General features: G+C 34.8%; 1 pseudogene; it reads left to right on the top strand.

Annotated features, from left to right (window-relative positions):
* Window positions 1–22,861: 22,861 nt before the first annotated feature.
* On the top strand, window positions 22,862–25,266 carry LOC149160786 (protein CLMP1 pseudogene; annotated as a pseudogene).
* Window positions 25,267–25,602: the final 336 nt, after the last annotated feature.

Raw genomic sequence — 25,602 nt, 5'->3', positions numbered from 1 at the left:
GTTAAAATATTTAAAAATATTTATTATTTAAATTTAGCTTAATTAAATCACAGTGTACTTTTAACTTATTGAAGAACTCAATATCTTAATCTAATTGTCTTATCTTGAGTTGGAAAAAAAAAAGATGAATAAAATAAAACTTGGATATGAAACTTCAATAACATTTAATCAAATAAAATTATTACTAACATTTATAATTATGTTATGCTAATTTGGTAGAATATATTCACAGCCTGGTAGATCAAAGGATTGCCACATTTAACAAAACCCTAACGCTATCGTTGGCCTTACACAGATAGTTGTGAAATAGTTTAACATATTTTTGAGATTCAATACGTGTTGGAATCTGAGATTAAATGATACCCATAGATTGCTTCATTCCAATTGAACCCATGAAATTTAACTTTAAGATTCTCCCCTGTAGCCTTTGTCCTTAATTACTCTACATACTCTAGATACTTCAGGTCCCTTGTGGGAAAAAAATACTACTCAAGATCACCTCGAGGAAGAAAGGATTTCTCTGCATTTAAGAAATGTCACGACTACTATTAAGCTAAAGATTTTAGAGTTGTGAATGGATAAGGATCTTATTTAGCAAATTAATTAAGCATATTTTGAAGCCTTCATAGAAATACCCAACGATCTCATTTTCTCTATAGATGTTCTTTGGCCAATAGGAATGTCTAAATCTTAAAAATGCAATTCATTAACAACAATTACAATCCATCCAAGTACCGTAACTCTTGTATTAGATCAATCTTGCAAATAATGTCAACCTCTATTTTCTAGCGATGGAATTTCCTTTCGAAGAATCCGAGAAGGCAATAAAACAACCAAAAAAACTAAAAAGAGAGTTAAGTAACTGATGTGACGACCCAACGAGAGACAACCAAACTTCCCCTTCCAGTCCACACAGCTCCTATCTTTTTTCCAGAAATGGAAGAATAAAGAGAACTATTAATAACCTAAAATCTACTAAAATCTGGTATGGATGGAGAAGAACCAAAATCATTTATATCATTAATAACATTTTGGTTTCTGAGAAGATGAGGGCAGACTTTTGAGGACGGAAAACTTTCGGCATAGAAGTTTCATTAGCAGGAAAATTCACACACGTTTGACGAGGGCAAACGTTTCGCTCAAAAGTTTGAGTTACTCTCAGCGACATTATTACACGAAACGAAAATGAGAGGACAATCACTTTTCATAAATAAATAAATAAAATTGAAATAAATTAGAGTGAGGAATGCACTTAAAAAAACTAAAAAATAATTAGAATTTTTTTATGAGATTATGTATAATGCAAAGAATATTTTAAGATTATGAAATCTTGACTATTCATAATTTAAAAGATTTGAAATTCATCAAGCCTAATTTCAATATTGACCACGCTTATGGACTTAATTTATGTTTGTCCATTTCTTTCTTCTCTTTGTTTCTAATTTTTATTGACCACGCTTATGGACTTAATTTATGTTTGTCCATTTCTTTCTTCTCTTTGTTTCTAATTTTTACAAAGTAGTAGGAACAACATTCATATTTTTTAAAATGAAGAACATCCAGAATAAAGTGCTGAAATAACTAACAATATAAAGATTTAGAAAATACAAAAAAAATACTAAGAAAGACATGAATTCACAAATGTTTAATTCGTATGTTTAAAGAATCAAATTATCATATTAGAAAAAACAACTTGTAAGAGTTTAGAGAATAGGAAAACGACCATGCTTTTATGCAACTATAAAATTCTATAATATGACAATAGGTGGAATGCAACATAGTCCCCGCCTCTACCACTAATTAATTGATTAAAGTTTGTGTTGAGTTCAAAGAAAACCTTGCACGATGAAAGCTCTCTCCACAATGAAATCTCTCCACACAAAACTCTCCACATAATGAAAGCCCTCCCCACAGTGAAATATATTCACATAGTGAAAGCTCTTCACACAACATAGAATTAGCGAATGAAGCTAATTAACTGATTAAAGGTTGTGCGGTGTGGAGATAAAACTCTACATAATGAAATCTCTCCACAGTAGGAAATATCTTTGCACAAAACTCTCCACACAATGAAATCTCTTCACATAGTGAAATCGCTTTGCACAATGAAATATCTGTGCACAAAGCCCTTCACACGGTGAAAGCTCTCCGTACATTGAAATCACTCTCCATAGTGAAAGCTCTCCACAAAAATATGTTTGCACAATGAAAGCTCTCTGCAAAATGAAAGATCTCTGTGCAATGAAATCTCTTCGCAAAAAACTCTCTACGCAATGGAAACTCGAACACATTACTTGTTCAAATTGTGCGGAGTAGTGAGATTCATATGAAGCAAACATTGAGTGATCTGCACCTTAGTATTGCAATATTATGTATCATTTTATTTGTGCAGAGGAGAATGTATGTGGAAGTGAAAATTTGTCCATTATGCAAAGTTGAAAAATTAAATGCTAAGCAATATTATATATTAATGCATTGTGTAGAATTTAGAAATTAATATTAGGCATATATTGAGGAATACTAAGCCCCGGAAAATTACATTCTTCCTTGTGCGGATTGATACATTATGTTGAGTGTCAAAATTCACATGAAGAAAATACTGAGCAATATTACATATCAGTTCCGCATTGATGTTCCTTTGCATACAATGAATGGTTTATTGAGCTATTTCCATGTAATGAATGCTTACCCACATTGTGCACAACGAATTCCATTTTCCCATAGATTCGTCTGTTTATCCATTTATGCAAGTTTTGAATACAAGTGCGGGGGAAAGGATTTGCGACAAGTGTGAGAGAAAGAGTATGCTATAAGTGCGGGAAAAATCACTATATCGAGTCAAGTTTTCTTCCTTTGCATTCTGCATAAGGCAGGGGGGAGCTAGCCATTGTTATTATGTTATGTAGAGTATGGGTGTGCGGGAGAAATAGTGTATGTGAAGTGTGAGAGTAGGGACTATATTTTTCAAGCTTTTTCCCTTCATATTATGCATAAGGATAATTAAACATTGGAGGAGAAATTTACTTAGCAAGGAGTGCTAAGACAATTTGACATTTTAAATTAAATATCATATTATGAATTATATTAATTTTCTTATATTATTTTGCATAGGTGTGGAACAAGTAATGTTAATACATTGTACAAAGTGCTTAAAGCGTCCAAAGATTCCACAACTGATGGGGATGCATCTCGCTTGCGTAAGCGAGGGAGGGGGTAAGTGATCCAAGTGGATATTGGTGGCGACACGCCTATTCCACTTGGACCCCCACCATAGTTTCTTTAAGATTCCTTAGTTGTGGAATAGTTTACTATTTTTGGCAGTTTTTTGGGTCGTAAACTTCTAGAGCTATTTTGAGGCCCTAAACAATGCTTTTTTGGAAAAAAGATAAATTTTATTTTGAGATACGGTTTCACAGTCAAAAGTTGTAGTCTTCGGATATATCTTTCTAGCAAGATATTATACGTGTCTGTAACACCTCTCCTCCTCTAAAAAAACAATTAGTATTTTTATTAGTTATGATTGGTACTTTTGGTTGACTGTTAAAAGTCATACTTTGCTGATATAATGATGTATATAAATGTTTATTGATAAATAAATAATGAAATTGGAAACATTTGAAAGTTGAGCACCTGTAAAAGAGATTCTGGATAAGATGGCTTTCCATGATAAGAATTCTAGAAAGAATTTTGGGTAAACTTAATGGATGGGAGATAAAGATCCATTAAGAACTTAGCTGGAGATAAATGCTAAGTTGAGATTAGCATAAAGCATCACTAAATATTAAAAAACGAGCTTTTGGCTAAAAGGGGAAAAACCCAAAAAAACGGGACATCGCTTTAGGGGAAAATCCCACATGGAAAGAAGGCATAAAATGCATATTGCAAGGATCAATGAGGTTGTTGATCTCTTGGAAGAAAAATGAATCTTTGCACGGGGGTGAACTGAAGAAGAGAAATTCTATGGTTGGGAGGATAACAATGCTCGATTTGCAAGTGTTTTCTGACTACAAATTTTATGGTTAGGTTATGATTTACATTACTTTTGATAATTACAGTTGGTGTTGGTTGTAGAATGATTCTTTGTTCCTAGATTAATGCTTAAATGTAATGTAATGATGTTTGTACTGGTGAATGCTTATAATGTAAGAAGAGTACAATAGTTTTTTGTAAATCCTATCATAGTGTGGTGTTAAGGTCAAGATTATACTGAGTATATTAAGTATAGTAATGATGAATTAGATATACCTTCTATAGCATGTACAATAGAGAAATGGTGTATTACAGAATGAGAAAAATGTGCATTTTATTGAACTGTATAGTTAAATTATGTGTTAAATACGAGTAGCATATGCACTGCATTATGAATAGAAAGGAATAATAGAAAATTAAACTTTAAGAACTCCATTATGAACAGAAAGGAATAACAAAGAAACAAAACATTTAAAATAGCATTATACTTCTATTATCCTTTGGCATATAGATAATGAACACAAGTATATGCCCAGGAAAGGAATTAATAAGTCAAATAGATGTAAACCTTAAATAACTAATGCAAAAACAATTCCCTGCTCGAGGAGGAATAGAAAAGAAGTATGCCAAAGAAAATTGAGCAATGTTCAAGGGTAGACTCTGCAACTAGAATATAAATTTCCAAAAGCCTGTAAGCGTAAAACAAGTAGAAATATAACATGCAAGGAAAACTTAGGTACAAGGCCGAGACAATAATGAAAAGAGTGGGGCATCCTTTTCGCTTCACAATTGCTTGCTTAGGACTTCGAAGAGGGCTCTTAAGTATTAACACTACACACTCGCGGTTATAGGCCTCTAATAAGTGCGTAAGCATTTCATAATTAGCAGTAAACATGAGGTTGAACCTAAACCACGCACATAGCAAATACCCAGGCAGTTAACAGGTACACATATGTATCTAAAGAATAAAAACAAGAATTTCTATTGGTATACAGGTTAAGGAAATAGGTAGCGACATACAAAAATTTCCAGAGTAGTATATAAACACAATACTACTTTTTCCCAGTAACAAGAAGTGAAGAACTTTCCCTCAAATATCACACATAAAGATGACACTGCGCAAGGAAATACAAGTATTCGGAAAAACCATCATAACTCAACAATCATATTTGCACAAAGAAATTCACATCCTTCTATATTTGTATATTAAACAATTGCATCCCTGGAGCATGTTTGTAGTATACAAGATTTTATAAAAATAATAAAAAAATCAACGACCTTGAATGATAAGCCAAAAACCTGATACTAGGCTTCCATAATCAAAATACACACCCTTCAATTCACTAGGCATAGTTCGTAGTGAATCAATTGAGTAATAAAAAATATATATGATACAATGAGACTACATGAGCCACTCTCGGGAACAACCCGCAAACAATACTTTATATCCAAAAATAAAAACAACAAGCATAGACCATTGAGGCCATAGAAAGTTTTAATCCATCAAGGTTGCCACAATGATGTGGAAAGAAAACATGAAACAACAAGAGCAGAGGAGCTCTTGTGGATGAGCAACACCCAAAAACCACTCGAATAGGAAGCTAATCGACATGGGAGAAGAGACCAGTGCATCGATACGTTAGGAAGATAAATGTAGCAGATAATGAGGACCTCAAACTCGAATCTAAGAGGGTTTTGATACCTGCGAGTAGTGGGTACCAACACTAGTACAAAATGGCTAATTACTTACTAAAAACACGACTAAAATTTGCATATAAATGATCATTTTTCAGTCGGTGACAAATAGTAGCTAATTTACAGTATCTTATAACACAACCAACTTTTCATCATTTTTAGCTTAGTCATTAATTGATTGTCTCAATTTTATCGTCTAGTTGTATATTTAGTAATAAATTTGGTCATTAATTGCCGCAATTAATGTCCAAAGAAATATCACCAAAATGTTAGTCTTGTTATAAGATATTGTAGATTAGCTACTAATAGTCATATATATATATATATATATATATATATATATATATATATATATATATATATATAGATATATATATATACACAAATTTTAGTTATCGTTTGAAACCAATTAATGACCAAAGAAATATGACTAAATTTTGGTCATGTTATAAGACACTGTAAATTAGCTACTAATAGTCGTATATATGTGAAATTTAGTCATCATTTGTAATCACAAATTTATAATTTGTAGTAGTCATTTATCTTTTTTTGGTAGTTTCATATTCATTATATAAACGGCAAATTTAGTATTTTCTATTCATTTCATTAATAATCATTATACACAACTAATTTAGTCATGTATTCCTTTTATTTGTGTTCATCATTAATCAATATAAACTACTAATTTAGTAGTTTTATATTGATTTTATGTGTTCATTATTAATCAACATAAATTAATTAGTATGATTTTACGACTAAATTAAAAAAAATGTCATACAATGTGCATGTTCATCTAATATGAAAATGCAAAATTATATATTTTAATTACAATACTAAAAAATGTCAAGTGAAAATATAAATAATTTCAACCACATCATTTTTTTTTATATAATATATCAAGTATTATGATATGAGTTTCCAACATAATATTGGTTGGACTACAATTTACACATCAAATATTGTTTTATCACTTCGAAACATTATCACTGTCTTTTCAAGCAATTTCAAGTGAATTAACCAACTCTATAGACTTGACTATCAGTCTTTATGTGTGTCTTATGAAGGATATTAGCTCTGAGGGTGTCATTAGACTGGTTCTCTTCTCTCTCTTTTGTTCATTTGTCGCTCTAGTGTAATTGTTCTCCTCTTTCTTCAATTCCTACTTCTTACCATCAATACTAAGTTCCTCTCTTGAAAATGAAAGAAGATACAATGCAAAGTATAAGACATGAAAAATGATGAATACTGAATATAAACTAAACTAGACTATAAAATATTTATATGACATATATCTCAACATTAGCAATGTCAATACAATTTCCCCCCCATAAAGCAAGGAACTCAAACAAGTTTTCTTTAGTTGGGAAATGGTGGCCACTATGTGGCCACATGACCTGTATAAACAAAACAAATAAAACAACACCATAGAAAATAACACCTTAGTAACTTAGTATTCAACCTTGAGAGAGAGTAGACACAATCATGCCAACCAAGTTACATGCTAAAAAGTTCAGGTTGTATATAACTTGTTAAAGAAAATAATCTTAGGTGTGATGTCTAATCCTTGTCATTTTATTCGCAACAACATTTCATTCTCTAACTCATGAACTTGGTCAAGTATATAGATAACTTTTGCTCAAATAACAACATGAAAGTTTACTTTTTTATATAATAGTCATGAAAATATTTTAACATAAAACATCTAAAAGGATTTCAATTAATATCATGTAATATTTAACTCATCTTCAAGCTTTGGATATTTTTTAAATGGACATGATACCAAGTATTTTCAATTTCATAGTAAAAGAGAAACCAAAATCAAAATAAACATTCAAAATACAATCAAACAATAAAGAGAGGATATTATGGAATTAATATTACAATTATAAAAAAATTGTTACCTATCCAATAGTGCCTTGGCTAGCATTCCTAAAACATTTGCTTGCCCAAAAAAACCATGAGGTGAAAGAATCACAACACTAAAATCCATAGGAATCCCTACTAAAAACATTTCATAAGTTGATGGCTCAGGTACCTGAAGGATCTCTAACAACAAATGAATCATATCCAAAACATCCTCTACATTGTCTCCCCATCCTTCTTCCAATCCTATTTACTATAACTTGCCCACACCAGAGTCATGTAACAATCAAGCGAAGGCATTGGAATTTTTTTTATTATCTTTTATATCTATAAATTTTGAATATGATTTGTTTCAGGAACATATTAATTCATATTTGAAGCCTTCATGTGATGAGAATGTATCAATGAAGTAGGACATCAAAAAAATCAACCTTAATGAGGCCTTCAAATAATTCCTATAATATCTATATTTTTCTTGTTGTGATATCTTGGGTAGAAAAAATAACATATCTCCCCAACAAAAATCCATATGTTACTTGTTTTCAAACTCTGTATATGGTGTATTCTTAGGAAACTTTTTAAAATGTTCATCTGTCTTTACCAAAGCAGACTGTAGCTTGGTTAAACTCTCCATCCTTTCATTCAACATCATTTTCTGCAAGATAAATCTCATACATTATTCTTTCCCATTTCTAAACATGCTACAAATTATAAATTTAAAGTCACATAAAACCAAGAGAAAACCCTTTTTCTAACCAAAACAAACAAACAAATAGTGCCTCTAATAAAACTCCACACCTCAGAAATTACTCTACCATGCGTTTAGGCTAAAGCTAAGATTCTTTGAACCATATTTAGGTCATAATTAATGGGATATTTGTATGTTTACCATGATGTCAATTTGGTTTTAAAAGCAATATATAAATCTAGGTTCTTACCAGTGAAATTCAAGTATAATTAAAAAAAATGTCATTACAAGGTAGTGGAGAGAAATCATCTCATGTCCTTGTTAAAAGAAATAAGAAATAAGCAGAGAAAGGATCAGATGGGTGCTTCCCTCATGCCAATAATAGACCAAGGATGCTAGAATAAGATCAACAGAGAAATAGAAGCAAAGAGAAGAAATCAGGATGGATAGATGACATACACCCAAATGTCACATCAACTTCTGAAAAAAGAGGGAAAATAAGGCTGCAGGTTTAGTGGGATCACTAACATAAAGGGTTATGCCCAAAAAAATAAAAGTAATGTATCAGGTAAGCACAAGACTAGTTAGTTGGTCACATTAAACTTCAGCTAACCACACAAATTAAATTTCAGTGACAAAGCCCAAACTGAGCCACATTATAATAGTATCCTTACCATGTCATTATGATGAACTAAATTTTCGTATTACAATATTAGTAAGTTGTGTAAAGCCAAATAATCCACAACTATTATGTCAAACACAATATCTGTTATAGTGCCCAAAATCCCCTGTATCAACTTCACTCCAGCACTAGAGCAAGACACAATTATCATCATGACCCTATCCAGTAATGTAATAATGGCCTAAATGTCCATTAGAGTTAAGTTTATAGACTTATTGTGGTTAATTAATATAAAGTGGCCTAGTCATTAATAAAATCCTACTATGATGGTAAATAAATAAAAATCAATATGTTCATTACATAAGATCCACTAATGGTGGATTAGTGCAACGATAGCTAGAGTGGTTGTAACTAGGGATGGAGTACTCCTCATGTAATCAGGGAATGCTTATCTGTCATGCTTTGGCACTCATATTGGAGGTAATCCCCTTTGAAGTGTTTGGGAGAGCTTTCCCTCACTTGATTAGTGTGGATAATAGAAATCCTTTGATGTCCAATTGTTTGTTACTTCTATTCTTGTTATTATTGTGCACTATCAATCTTAACAAGTAGTATCATAGTGAAAATTTGGTTCATGTAAAATCATTTTGTCTTGTTTTTTGTAGATTATATTGTGGTGGTATTTCTCCTTGCTTGGAAGCCATATTGCAGCCGCACAAAATTCCATTAGAAGTGCAGTTGTGTCACCTTTCTGAAATGGGTTATATTTGCAATTTTGAGTGAATCTGAGGAAGTTACAACTATTTTAAGTTGCAACCTCAAAACAATAGCCCAAAAAATGAGATCAATTGATTATCATATTGTGGCATGACTTTAGTTTTTATTTTTGCTTAAGATCCTGATCACAATAACACCAGTGTCATCCAAAGCAAATTTTTGATGTCATTTTCAGATTGGGATCATAATATAAATTTTAAGTAATATTGAGGAAGATATACTCTTAAAAATTCAACTTTCCAGTTCTACAAGTTATGGTTGTCAAAACTACAAAATTTTCTTGTGGCTTGATTTTCTCTCTACTTCTGAACCAAATTGAGGTCATGCCAATGCCAGTTGAAGGAAAGCATTAATTCCATTTCTAATTTGGGTTCATCACAATTATTCTAAGCAATATTAAAAGAGATGCAACCATTTTATGTTGTTCCATTCAACCAGAAAAGCCAAGTGGAAAAAAGAGATCCATTGAATATCAATATATTATTCCCCCTCATTGATGAATTTTTGGATTTATGGGAAACCTACTTGTAAGGATCCCTTGAATAAAGCTTCTACAACCTATAAAGAGTGTAATCAAAAGTGTTTAATAGAACTTGAAGAAATGGTGAAGGAGAACCATGATCACTCAAGCATTGAAGTCATTCAAAGTGAAAAACTACTTGTCATTCACCCCATTACACAAAGTACATAAACCATGTATTCTAAATTTTAGTGATTGTGAGACAACAAATTTGAAATTTTGAAGTTAAGTTCAATAAAGGAATTTCATGAGAAAACACAACAATAAAGGAACTTTATCATTTGAAGCTTTTGAAAAACAGAATTGGAGAACATCCTTGTTGACATGAGCCTGGAAACCACATGCCATGGTCAAAACCATATTCACTAGCATTATGGTTACAATGGAAGAAATAAATGACCTTTATAGAGGAGCACTCAAGATAGAAGGAGGTTAAATGCACTTTGAAAAGTAAAGTTGTGTGTTTTACTTATTGACTAAGTAATCAGAAACCTCCAAATAGGCCTCATGTCTTGTATCCTAGTGCCAAACACCAATACATGAGGATACATGTCTGACAGGTTTGGCACATATCCTATTCATAGGACACCTACCAAACACATTTCTAACACATGCCCTAAACAACAAGGAACAAACTGAAAAAGATAAGATAGACAGTCATGGGAATGAAGGAAATCACTTCATATCCTTTAGTGAGATTCCTGAGATTCCCAAGCAAAAAAATCATAGAGGTAGCAAGGTCAATAGAAAAATGCTCAAATATTATCAGCCTCAAGAATATCTTGGAGTACCCCAAGTACCCTAGAATGAGAAATAACTTCCCCAATTGCTTAGCTATAGACAAAGAAGTTGTGTGGGTGTAATCTCACATCTCATAACACAAATATAAGACTATAACATTAGAGGAAACTAATACAATCTTATCCAGGTCAATGGGTTACTTGAAGGAGAAGGTGAGGGAAGTAGAAATCATGCAGAACATAAACCTCCATTCACAAGGTGAGTAGCATAAAAATAGGATAGCTGCAACGTAGGAGGAATTGAGCTATTGAGGAGTTGAACCAATCCCTGGTAGATTAGATTAGCGAGATAAAAGAGGGACATGAAAACCCCCCACATAATATAGAGAGCAGAGTAAGTAGCATATGGAAAATCCACCAACCAAGAAATCATGATTGCTAATCATCAGACAAAGCAATAAGCCAGTCATTTCTGACATCTAAGTTGTTTTCTATCTTAGAAAATGTTGGGATTTTGTATAAGGCTCTGCCTTCAGTTTGTCTATATCTTCATCTACAGGAATGATAGTCAAGTAGAAATGGGTTATGATTCTCATCTTGTAGTTCACAGTAAGAACTATAGTAAGAACCACATTAAGTTGCAGGCATGAGGAATCTCTATTACAAACAAAGATAACAAACATATTCATTTGGGAATTCAAGAAGGGGGTTTTCTGTATAGAATTACCTTGGTATAATGAGAGTAGAACTCATAAATTGATGGTGTTGGTATTGCAGAGAAAAAGGTAATGAAAGGGATTAGGTGAATCTCATAACCATTGTGAATTAGTTGAAATATTTGTGTACATGAAATGGGCACAAGAGCCTGAAGCAAAGACTTAATGAGGAGAAGGGCATGATTTCATAGCTAGGAATTATGAGATAAAATACTAGCATACAGAAAGAGAAACCTCTATATTAGAAGGTCAAGAGGAAAACCTTCAAAGGATGCCTAGTGTTCTAGTTAGACATATGAGTCTTGGAAATGTGAGATGGACTCAGAGAGGATAGTTGATTTGTGATCTCTATGATAAAGTTTTAAGTATAGAACTTGAATGTCATGAAGTATAATGTCCCTATGAGTTGTGTTGGAGAAGTTGTGGTTTTAGCATTGAAGAGCTTTTTCTTCTGATGCTTGTAGATCATAGTAATGGATATGCAGAAACGATTATCCAATAGATGTGCATTGGAGGAAAAATTTCGTTGTATATAATTTAATTATAGGAAGGAGATTGATGTTGAAAATTCATTGAATGGGTTGAGATCCATTTCAAAATATGTATAGAAATGCATTGACATTTTCTAATTCCAGTATTAAATTGATCTTATGAAAAATGTGGCATCTTGTGCTCTTTCTGGATATTTGAACTGATGGTTTTGATAACTCTAATTGTTGATGGAATTATGAAATAAAAAATGTGTGCAAAGACTTAGAACCTCTTTTTTTGTGAATCGCTAAAGAGTTGCATTGAGTTACGAAGGAGAGGCCATAATTCCTTTTTGGAAATGGGTATGGTATGGGAATTACCTCTAGATATAAAGATTTTTGAGGTAAGATGAATTAATATTTTATTTCCTTAGTTCAAACTGGAATACATTGGTTTGTATGAAGACATGGACTTCACGATGTGACCATAAGGTGGTATTCTAGATAAAGACACCGCAGAAAAGGAACAAAACTGCAACAACATGGTTGGATTGGGAATGCGTGAAAGAGAATATCTATGTGAGATTTGAAAACATCCATTTTTAGTGTATTGGAGGGAACAAAGTGCAAAGTGGAATGTCAAGAATGGTAAATATGTATAAATGTAGTGCAGGGCTACACTCACACCCATACCCAAAGATTTCATAAGAGTGCCTAACACAATTGTCCCAGGCAATAGACTCACAAAGGAGTCAAACTTCATATTTATATATGGTTAAGGCCCTTCACCACCAGTTCCTTTGAATCAGAACCCAATCACCCCGCCATTATCTCCTATCGGAACTCTATCCGCTCTTATAACCTTCATATGAGACTTAACGAAGCCTTTTCTTCATATCCCTCCATCGTTAGACATATATATATAATTAGTCCTCTCAACCTTTGGCTAATACATATTTAACACATAAAACCATTCTATATGCATAAATACCTTTACAAAGGAAACTTACAAAAATATACTCTTTTCCGCTTTACGTACGGCTTTGACGTAGATTTTGAGGGTAAACCTCGTCATAATCACTATCGGCTATATTCCACGGCCATACATATATATATGCCTTCCATTTCCCGATATGTGATTTCCCTACAAACCCAAGAAATACACTATCAACGCTTTATTCTTCACTATCTTGTTTACAAAGGAAAACACCCCAAAACATATATATCAAACTTCAAATCCATTGAACCCGCGTCTATAAATGCATCGGGTCCGCTACCCATCGGCCCTTTGTATTATCGCAAGTCTTCTCCATACGCCGATTCCGATATCCCGATACCTCCGATTTGCTTTATCGCTATCAGCGATTGGCCCTTGCTTAATCCACTACCACCAGTCCTTTGCTGGCTATGATATGCGATTGGTGATTAGATCTAGACCGTCGATCTAGATCTTGATTCGACGGTCCTCATTTCATCGGCAATTGCTCATCGCTATAACTCAATGACTCGCTCTGAAGACTTTAAAAGGCTTTCTACCACTGCAATTTAATCTTAGCCGTTGATCTTAATGATCCAATGGTTGCTGAGTGTCCATCCTTCACTTTTCCACTCGACTCTCCTTAGTTTTTCTGCGTTTTATTCAATTTCTTCTTTGTAGTTCGGCTTCTTCAAAGGTTCTACTTTCCACTCTTCTACTGCTCAACTCATTCTTGCTAGGGCTTAACTTCACTCCTTCTCTTCAGAGCTCTGCTCTGATGCTCCAATTGGACTCGATGGCCCCTTTCGATTCTTCTAAATCGTGCTTCTCTTTCTCTGCTTGTTCTTCAAAACTCTGCCTTCCACGGATCAAGTTCTCTAAGCTTAAATCTTAAGCGCATCCTTGCTACGCCATTCCTCCAAAGCTTCCTTTGTCTCTTCACTTGGATTCAAAATCCATTGTGATTCCTCTGAATCAATCCATCCCTCTGCGTCCTTCAGAATTATGCCTGCAACCTATTGCAGAACCTACGAATTCATAGTAAACTCATACATGGAATACTTTAATATTCTGACACAGTCAGGAAATAGCTCTGCCTATATTAATATAAAAAGCAATGATTACATTTGAGACTCTTTGGTCTCGCACACACACACACACATAGAGGCTTGATTTCCTATTAGTGGCCTCCTCCTATTGAACACACAGATTCACTTATTTATAAGAATTCATTGGATTGGATCATTGGAGGATCCGTTCACCCCTATAACAAAAGCCCTAAAGCTCTTTGCATGCATACATATGTGGCAGATAAGTCTCATTGAGACTTTATCCATTCCATATTTTCCTCTGTTTTAAAACAGAAAAGTCTTCTTATCAGCTTCTCATTTAATGCCTAAAAGCTCTCTCTTGTTCCTAGAATCATGGAACTGTTTAAGAGTTGGATTTGACTTCTAGCACTCATGTTCTCATTTATTTATTTTTGAGAGAATTTATATATTCTCCTATTTTCTAATTAAATCACACTTACAGGCCTAAATATTGCCTTAACTTGATACTTAGGAAAACTATTTCCTAAAATGCATGACCCCATATGTATACTATTTACAATGATTTTCCTTGGGCTAAATGCTCCTACATTAGACTCCCAAAGTAGAAAATATTCATGATCTCCTGATCATGTGTCTTCTGGTCTTGGTCTTCCTGGATCCCACACTTTGTTCTCTAACTGTCCAAATGCTTTATTCCTTTGCTGCTGCTGCACTTCTTCTTTCTTTTGCTCCATTTCCTTCTTCCTGTCAATTAGGTTCAACTTCTGATTGATCTTGCTTACTGTTGTTACCATTTTCCTCCATTTGAATTGCTTCATCATCTACTGCCATATTTCTTCAATTTCTATGTCCAACATATCTTTGGGTTGGTCCATCTTCTGCTTCTTACTTCTGTCTTCTTCTCTTTGTTTCAGGTTACTGTTGTTGTCTTCTATGCTGACTTTTCTTTTACTTGCTTCATTCTTTGGTTTACTTTCTCTTGCTTTACTTGCTACCATTTTTGCTGCCTCCCTATCATCCTTACCCTCTTTCATGATTGAATCATGACTATTCAACATTTTCTCCAACAATTTAACATCTTTGTTCCATGGATTGAATTCTTCCATGAAGTCTTCTTCTTTCATCTTTACTTGGCTACTCACCTGTGCCAAATCTCCTCCAGCAATTGCAACAAAACCTGCATTCACAAAACACTTGTTAAAATTAAAAACATGAGGCCTTGGTGCCTCTTCTTTCTTTGGCAACATTTCAGTTTGTTGCTCTATTTCCTCTTCCTCTGTCAGCATATCAGTATGCTGATTCGAATTCTCAACAGAATTCATGAGACTGTCCATTAGTCTCTCTTCCACACCATCTGTTCTAATGATGCCTTCCTGCTCTTGTCCACTGTAGTGAACTCCTCCTCCTTTAACCTGCTGCTGGTTATCTTTACTTTGAAATTGTTTGATTCCTACCGCCTCTTTACCATCTTCAAACAATCTCTGCTCAATCTCTTTGATCACATAATCATACTCATTCATGCTATTTAATGAACTTGCAAACAAATTATTGCATCTTCCTGTCTCCATGCCTACTTGAGACACATCTTCTTCTTCAGAAACTGTAATTGCAGCTTTTGTTCTACCGTTAGGTTCTCTCATCAGTTTCTCCAGTAGTTTAATCTCTTCTTCACACTTAGCAAGCACTTCATCACAATGCTCTCTTCTTCCAGATTCATCCTTTACATGATGTGTTACAGTATTAAAACACTGTCTTCCTTTGATCCTTGTAATCTCAAGCTCTTTCTACTATAGCAAATCACTACTTCCCTCATTTAAGAGGTCTTCTCGATCATACTTTGTTCTCCTAGAGTACTCCTCCATACTTTCGATATCTTCAAAAGACTGTCCATCCTCTTCAAAACACTCCTTTGTTAGTGTTCCTTTTCCCAAGGTTAAATCCTTTGCATAGGGTTCCTCCTTCTTAACATACTTCAGTAGATGTCCTTCTTCCCTACTGTATGTCTCAACATTTTCCATGGCTATCTCTACTGTGCCTATCATCATAGTGAATTGATGATCCTTTACTATGTTTTCAACTAACATAGTCTCTTCCTCAAGTTTTCCTTCAGTCCCTTGCTGTTTATCTCCTCTGAAGATATCTTCAAATGGTTGTTTTTCTCCTGCAATATCTTCCATCATACACAAACTATCAGTTTTAAAAATATAAGACCCTATGGTCTCACTTGATGGTTCAACCATCATATCTCCTTGTTGTTCTAAATCATTCATATGATTCAAAAATTCTTCGATGGTATCTTCTTCAATCTCCTCAAGCCCTTCACTTAGTTGCTTGACATCTTCCACCAGCTATATATGAGATCTATCTACCTCATCTTCTTCCAGAACAGAATTTTGATTCTGCTGGTATTTTTCCTTCTTCATGACAATATCAGCCAATTGTCCTTCACCTGCAAACATACACAAATTGTCATATTTAAAACCATGTGACCCTTCGGCCTTACTTGAAGTTTCAGTCTTCAAGTCTTCATCTTCACTATCTCCTAGAAATTCTCCTTGTTCTGGTTCACAAATGGATTCTTCCATTTCTAACTCAACTTCCTTGAGTTTTCCCTTCAACCACTTCACTTTCTTTTGCTGCAGCCTTCTCTGCATCTCATGCCATTCTACTGGCTTCTTCCTCAAGACCCAACCTAGTCTCTGGCTTTCCTCAAGCATTCTCCTTAATGCATTGAGTTGTTCTTTTAATTCAGCAACCTCTTTGTCAATTTCCTCTTGACTCATCTTCTTGCCATTTGCCTTGGCATCCTTCTTCTCATATCTTTTGCTGTGGCTTCTCTCTGAACCTCTGCTATGACTATCAATAGTCATCTTCTTCTCTTCTTTCTTCATGAGATCTTTTGCAACAAGCCTCTACAACAGCTAGTCCTCCTGGCTGCAATCTTACCTCACTAAGCTCTCCTCACTCAGTCTTTTGGTAAGCATGGGTCCTCTATCTAGAACCTCTTCCTAAGCAACAATTTTGCTCATTCTAGGCTTCTGCAATCTCTCACTTTCTCTTGAGTACACTTCAGCTGTCCTCTCTGTCCATTCTCTTGTTGGATTCTTCAGGTTCACTGGCACTTCTCCTTTAGAGTATTCTCCTTACTCTGTCTTTAAGAACTCACCTATTCTTCTCATAGCTTCTCTTGATGTCACCTATGAATTAATATAAAAAACACACATTCCTAATTTAAAACAGAACACATTACCTCACTTCCAAGATCTCAGCATGATCTTGTTTCACCATTCCTGCTGTCCTTTGAATGGATTGTCCTCTGTTTTGTCTCCAAGTCCTCTTTCCTTCAGAACTTGCGCTAAGAAATCTTTCCTTCTCTTTCCTTCAACGAATCATCTGTTCCTGCTTACTCCAAGCCTCCACTAGAACTGCTACAATCTCCCACTATAGTCTTTATCATTCAGCACATTACCTTTTCCTGTGTGCAAATTCCTTTTCACAGAAATCTTCCCTGCTTTATTTATGCTCTGATAGTAATTTTGCTTTGACCTTAATTCTGCTCTGATAACACTAATGGTGTAGGGCTAAACCCACACCCATACCCACAGATTTCATAAGAGTGCCTAACAAAATTGTCCTAGGAAATAGACTCACAAAGGAGTCAAACTTCATATTTATATATGGTTAAGGCCCTTCACTACCAGTTCCTTTGAATCGGAACCCAATCACCCTGCCATTATCTCCTATCGAAACTCTATCTGCTCTTATAACCTTCATATGAGACTTAACGAAGCCTTTTCTTCATATCCCTCCATCGTTAGACATATATACATAATTAGTCCTCTCAACCTTTGGCTAATACATATTTAACACATAAAACCATTCTATATGCGTAAATACCTTTACAATGGAAAATTACGCAAATATACTCTTTTCTGCTTTACGTACAGCTTCAGCACAGATTTCGAGGCTAAACCTCATCGCAATTGCTATCGGCTATATTCCACAGACATACATATATATATATGCCTTCCATTTCCCAATATGTGATTTCCCTACAAACCCAAGAAATACACTATTGGCACTTTATTCTTTGCTATCCTGTTTACAAAGGAAAACACCCAAAAACATATATATCGGACTTCAAATCCATTGAACCTGCATCTATAAATGCTTCGGGTCTGCTACCCATCGGCCCTTTATATTATCGCAAGTCTTCTCCATACACTGATTCCGATTTCCTAATACCTTTAATTTGCTTTATCGCTATCAGCGATCGGCGCTTTCTTAATCCACTGTCGCCAATCCTCTGCCGGCTCTGATATGTGATTTGCGATTAGATCTGGACCATCGATCTGGATCTTGATCTGACGGTCCTCATTTCATTGGCAATCACTCATCACTATAACTCAATGACTCACTCTGAAGACTTTAAAAGGCTTTCCACCACTGCGATTTAATCTCAGCCATTGATCTTAATGATCCAATGGCTATTGATTGTCCATCCTTCACTTTTCCACTCGACTCTCTGTACTTAGTTTTTTCGCGTTTTCTTCAGTTTCTTCTTTGTAGTTTGGCTTCTTCAAAGGTTCTACTTTCCACTCTTCTACTGCTCAACTCATTCTTGCTAGGGCTTAACTTCACTCCTTCTCTTCAGAGCTCCACTCTGATGCTCCAATTGGACTTGATGGCCCCTTTCGATTCTTCTGAATTGTGCTTCTCTTTCTCTGCTTGTTCTTTAGAACTCTGCCTTCCACGGATCAACTTCTCTAAGTTTAACTCTTAAGTGCATCCTTTCTACGCCATTCCTCCAAAGCTTCCTCTGTCTCTTCACTTGGATTCAAAATCCATTGTGATTCCTCTGAATCAATCCATCCCTCTGCGTCCTTCAGAATTCTGCCTGCAACCTGTTGTAGAACCTACAAATTCACAGTAAACTCATACATGGAATACTTTAATATTCTGACACAGTTAAGAAATAACTTTGCCTATATTAATATAAAAAGTAATGATTACATTCGAGACTCTTCAGTCTCGCACACACACACACAGAGGCCTGATTTCCTATTAGTGGCCTCCTCCTATTGAATGTGCAGGTTCACTTATTTATAAGAATGCATTGGATTGGATCATTGGAGGATCCGGTCACCCCTCTAACAAAAGCCCTAAAGCTCTCTGCATGCATACATATGTGGCAGATAAGTCTCTTTGAGACTTTATCCATCTTTTCCTCTGTTTTAAAACAGAAATGTCTTCTTATCAGCTTCCCATTTAATCCCTAAAAGCTCTCTCTTGTTCCTAGAATCATGGAACTGTTTAACAGTTGGATTTGACTTCTACCACTCATGTTCTCATTTATTTATTTTTGAGAGCATTTACATATTCTCCCATTATATAATTAAATCACACTTAAAGACTTAAATATTGCCTTAACTTGATACTTAGGAAAACTATTTCCTAAAATGCATGACCCCCTATGTCTACTATTTACAATGATTTTCCTTGGGCTGCATGCTCCTGCATCAAAATGATTGAATGTTAGTAGTCTGAAAAGCTTGCCAGCATTTTGGGTGGCATCACTTCCTCTTGTATTTGAGTTGCAAGCTCTCACATTGGTGCCAAAACAAGTATTGTGGCCGATCTGAATATTGTTACAATGACGTCAAAGATGAATAAATGCAGGTCAAATATAACTTAATGGTTTCCCAGAACCTATTTTGGTAATGGCTACTATGTCATGATTTTGCATAGCAATAGGCCATGTTTATGCCTGTATTGGAGTGGGGGAGGATAATCCTCCATTTTGTAGCTCAAAAATCCAAAATTTGAAGCAATATCAAAAAGTTTGTATCACAAATTAGCTTGCATACTCTAAATGAAATACCATCAACCAGTCTATCCAAAAACATCAGAAAAATAAACATATGAATAACAAAGAAGAAGCATTTCCAATGTGCATGGTTGCTTGTTGAAGCAACCTGTGACACAAGAATTGAGATTATTCACAAGATATATGGTTGGCCCAAAAGCATTGACAGTCATGAAACCATCTTGTGACTTGAAATCCACCCTCAGATAGTGATCTCCAACAAACAGGCCCTAACTATATGAAGGCTAAGCAGGAGAGTAGGGAGCAGTGTTTATGTTGTATAGTAGTACAACCTACAACATATTCTCCTCTCTAGAGAAAATATTGTACCTATAACAAGTACAAGGGATAAAAAACAAGTGATTTTTCCACTAAACACATCGTGGATTGTAACTTGTTATCCCAGTTAACAAGTAACTCATATGTTTCTCACATAAAAATAGAGCTGTTAATAATAATTGCAAAAACCAATATAAGTAATATTGTAACTCAGGTATATGAGAGAAGAGACATAATTAACCTACAAATTTCTCACATGAAATCGAAAGCACGAGAAAGTAGACAATCTTACCTCTCAAAGAATCTCTTATGGAAATCCAGTTTGGTTAAATGTCATAAAAGGAGTAGGAATATTATCGCCCTTAGCACAACCTACCCATTTATAAAAGGTTAAATGAGAAATGTTTGCAAGAAAAATCCATATAGAAATGTTACAATACCATACATAGTGTCAAACCCACCTCTAACAATCTAGTCTACATTCCCACTATTATTACAACCATAACAATTTTAGAAAATCTAGAAGAGAATTTCAAAACTAAATGTCAAAATAGACTAGAGTAGTGAGAAATTCTTTGAGAAAATATCCAAATCATCACCCAAACCATTGGAAATTCTTACAAGAAAAAAATCATGTATTCTATTTGATAAAATTAGTCAAAGCTACCTCCCCAAACAAATGTACAAAAGTAGATATCTTGAAACACAAACAACTTTCAAAGCTGTGAAAGCACCTTATAAATTAAAAGGATACATGGGTTGAAACTTCATGCTACCTTCGATAGGCCTCAACTGCTGTGTAATTAGGAAGTTCAACATTTCCTTTCATCCTTGGAGTTGGTTTGACATTTCATTTAAATCCCTAAATCTTCAAAATATTATACTTTCACTTTTCTTTTATTTTTCAAGTGAAATTACAAGATGGAATTAATGACCACTTTTCCAAGGTGGGCACTAGTGAAGTATCTCAAACCATTTCCCACATGTTCACACTGAAGCCTATGCAAGATGTTCTTGCTTAGCCTACATTTCTCAACACTTAAGACATGCATCATTTACACACATCCACAATATACCTCTCCTCTACTGTAATTAATTTTCTTCACAATAACCACTTCATTGACAATAGATAGTTCCAAATTTCTATTTCTAAATATTCAATAATTGACACAGTTCATAATGTGTTAATTTGAACTTTATCTAATTCTACACTTCTGTCAATCAACATTATATACAGAAAAACAAATAAACTGAAATGAAAAATTATTACAGGATAAATATACAAAGTACAGAGCTTCAGCTCTTTTAGCAACAATTCAAAGTCTCTTGAGGAACAATGAAATTAACAAGGGAAGGAACTATGTTTCCAAATATCACCTCTCTCATTTCTAAGATCCTATTTGAGTTTTTCCTATCGCTAGTCTTGAATTGGAACATCTTCTTATTGAGAGCTCAATAATCTGGACCACAATGAACGTTCAACTGCAAATAACAATATCAATTTTTGGAATGTTCTCGAATTTGTTGAAAGATATGAGTTGAGAGACCTTTCACATATAGAAAATGTCTTGAAGGAATTTTGTATATTGTTGGGAGTCAACTAACTAGATGTTTGAATCCAAGCACCTCACCATCTCTTGAAAGTCTACAACTCCAATTATGTGCACTAACTAAGAAAAAGATACAAAGTGATGTAGCACTCAACCACAACCCACATGAAATCATTTTAGAATATTGGTTGTGTGAACTATTTTTGTAAGTTTAATGAGGCTCATCTCCACATGTTTAAATTTTGGGTGCCAACGGACATTGAATGGGATTGGATTTTGTTCAAATCTTTGTTTGGCATAATTGTACAAGCCTTCCTATCCCGCTTCATATTGAGATGACCTTCAGATGGTTATGTTTAGCATTTATCATGGTAAATTTTGCAAGAGATGATCTTACTAGTTTCAATATAATATTATACTTGGAAATAAGTTGAAAATTCCTAATAACATTTTCATCGTTAGAATGAAATGTAGAGGCTTTTTAACAAAAATGAATGGTACTCTTCTTTGCAAAAATCATATTTCAGTATGCATTATCCAGTGGAATTACATCTTAGTTCAAGCTGACTTACAACTCCAACAGATTTGGATTCATTTGCATTCAATCATGGGTCGTGATCAAAATTCAAACTTGATTAGTTGCAACTTTTATGTATAGTTTGTATTTGTAATTTAGAATGGCATGCACATTAGCATTAAGATTTGTAAGTTCGCCAAGATTGGCTTTCACTCAATAGTGGATAGGTTAGAGAGGAAATTGATGGTTGAAACTAGTTAGAAGTATGGACAGGGTCTTCGTTGTCAGGACTGTATACCTTGGTGTATGCACAATTGAAACCACTCTATGGATTAAATAGTAGTTCCTAAAAGTATCTAGTGATGGAATGAAAGTATAGATCCATATCTTGGAATATTGTGAAGTGTCAGGGAATTTAGCTCAGCTAGGTTCGGCTCGAAAAATGCTATTGGGCATAGCAAGAAAGCTTTGCGAGGAATTATCTACTATAGAGAGAAAATCTAATCTAAGGTTGGTTCACATTACTGGTTGGGATATCTTTCTATTTGTTGGGAAGCTGTCATGGGAAAGTCTGCCGGGAGGAAAAAGAAAGGCACAAGGGCAGTTGCTACTGCTAAGCAATCTGGGGTAGTCACTGGAAGTAAAATGGATCTTGATCCATTTCTCTTCCTCAAAAGGGCACACAATCTCAAAGAGGGAGGAAACAAGATAGTCCAAAATAGAGACTACGTGGATGCTTTGGAAAAGTATGAAAAGTTTCTCAATCTTATCGCTATGAATCACCTAGACCGTTCCATCTTCCACATCACCCGAGCAACATGCCTGATGTAGATGAATCTTGTTCAATATGAAAGTGTTGTTAATGAATGTACACTCACTCTTGAGGTGTACCCTCATTTTAGCAAGGCTCTTTTTATAAGGGCACGACATATGAGGCTATGGGCAGGCTAGAATTAGCATGCAAGATGTGCAAGTCTTTCTATAGGTTGATGTGAATCACCAGGATGGCTTGGAACTTGTCAAAAGGTTACATGTTTCTCTTGGGAAAAAGAAATATGATCAATAAGACCTGCAAAATAGGCTCACAGTGCCTACCTATTCAGAGACTTCTCCTATAGCCATAGGGGCATCAACATTTCAAGGAACTCATGTTGGTAGTATGGGGCCTTGCTTACCTACTAGTCCTATGCCAAAGAAGAAAAGTAAATAGGAGGTGATTCCTTGTGATAACTTGACTAATCAATCCAATGGGCCCCCTTTGCAGGAACCTCCTTTGCCAATGTCTTCCAAAGGGTCTTCCTCACCACAAAAGCCCTCCAACTTCGAATCTTCCAGGGCATCTTCTAGAGTAATATCGACGAAATCTAATAGTTCTCAAGGTCATGAGGTTAAACATTCCCCTTAACCTATGAAGAAAGAATATGTGTAAATTCAACAGAGGCCATTGAAACCTACTTTTGACCATGATATAAGGCTTAGTCGAATGCCAGACAAATTAAAATTTAAGGAGTTGAAAGAAATAGTGAGGAAATGGTTCTCCTCATCCAAGGAAGTTTTAATAAAATAGAAGGATTTGGATGGGGATATTATGACTATTACAACTACAGAAGAGCTTAGATTTGAAGAAACTGCTACAATTAAACTTGTTGAGTAGAAAAGGATAGGGAACTCAAACACATGCTACTCTATAAATGGGGGCTTGAACGAAGAATAAATCATTTCTAATCAAAGTTTTTCAAATGATCCTTTGAGGTTGTATGTGGTCGAGGTGAATATTGAGCAGGAGCCATTGATTGAATAAGAGGAGGAACCTCTAGTAGACGAAGTTCAATAAGAGGATGTTAAAGAAAAGGGTAATGCTTTTGCTTCATGAGGAGAAATCAATAATAACATAGTATAAGACCTGAGAAAAGAACCTAATAAGCAGGTGTCCTCAGAGGAAACTTGTAAAGACGAAAATGAGGATAAGCTTGAAGGAAAAGAAGTTGAAATTTGATGGCTGGCTATTTGAATTTGCTCAGGTGTTTCGCACACATGTAGGCATTGATCTAGATTCTTACTTGGATCTGCATGAGCTAGGAATGGAGTTATGATCTAAGGCATTGGAGGAAACTATGACCAGTGAAGAAGCCTAATGCCTCTTTAAGATGGCAACATGCAAGTTCCATGAGATGGAAGCTTTGTCATTCTTCAATTGGGGCAATGTCCATTTATGTGCAGCTAGGAAGCAGATTCCTTTGGATGAAAATCCTTCCAAGGATTTGGTTATGGAACAACTTTAGACTGCACATGATTGGATCCAAGATCAATACTCCCAAGCTGGACAAAAGTATGAAGAATATTTGAGGATAAATCCTAACTTCTATGAGGGATTGCTTACACTGGGTCAGTAATATTTTGAAAGCGAAAAACTTCGATGATCTCTTTCTTTGGCTAGAAAGGTTGATATTGGTACATGGGATTGTTCATAAACTATGCATTTTTTCAATAGTGCAGAGGAGAAGATGCAGATTACAACTAGAATGTGGGAGAAGCTAGAAGAGAAACACAAAAATGTGTTAAAAGATACATCTATGACCAAGAAGGAAGAGATCCTGAAAAGAAAAAAGAAATTGGCTGGGGTTGATGGAGATTCTACTGAGGAGATAGCAGCATTCATTGTCGAAGTAGCAGAACAAGATATTGTAATGAGATCTTAGATCCATATATTTTGGGGAAACATGCTTTTTGAACACTCACAAGTGGAGTTTATATTGGAAGATCCAACATGGAAAGAGCACCTGGATGTTGTTGTTGAGAGGTTTAAGCTTGTTGGAGCTTCTTCTACTGATATTGAAATTGTGCTGAAGAATCATTCATCTAATGCAACCAATCAAGAAGGCAATGATGTCAAAATAGAAATTCCAAATGCAGATGTTGCCAGAGAAGAGACCAAAGACAAAGGTAAGGATGGAAATAGAGAGTAGACTATTTAATAAAGTTTAGAAGATCCTAGGGAAAATATTCTTTGACCTACCATTTTCACAAGTATAGCAACAATGCAAAAGGAAAATTCTTCAGTATTTATATAGGTTAAAAAGGGAAAATCGTTTTGAATGAAACATATTACAGGGTTTTGCAATAGCATTGATCATGATCATCAAATATTGCAGGCGTAAGACATATTATCAAACATTGGAAGGATGTCTAATAGGACATCACGGGTTGGAATAATTGTTCCAAGGAATATTTTGACACTTGTAAAATGTCCTATCAGTGTTGTTTTTGCACAATGCATGGGGTCAGGGGTTAAATTTGAGTAA

This window comes from Pinus tabuliformis, chromosome 5_2, assembly GCF_031772625.1.
Source record: "Pinus tabuliformis cultivar Carrire ecotype Pingquan chromosome 5_2, CPIR1, whole genome shotgun sequence".
NCBI lineage: Eukaryota > Viridiplantae > Streptophyta > Pinopsida > Pinales > Pinaceae > Pinus > Pinus tabuliformis.
This window is presented reverse-complemented; position numbering and strand designations above follow the sequence as displayed.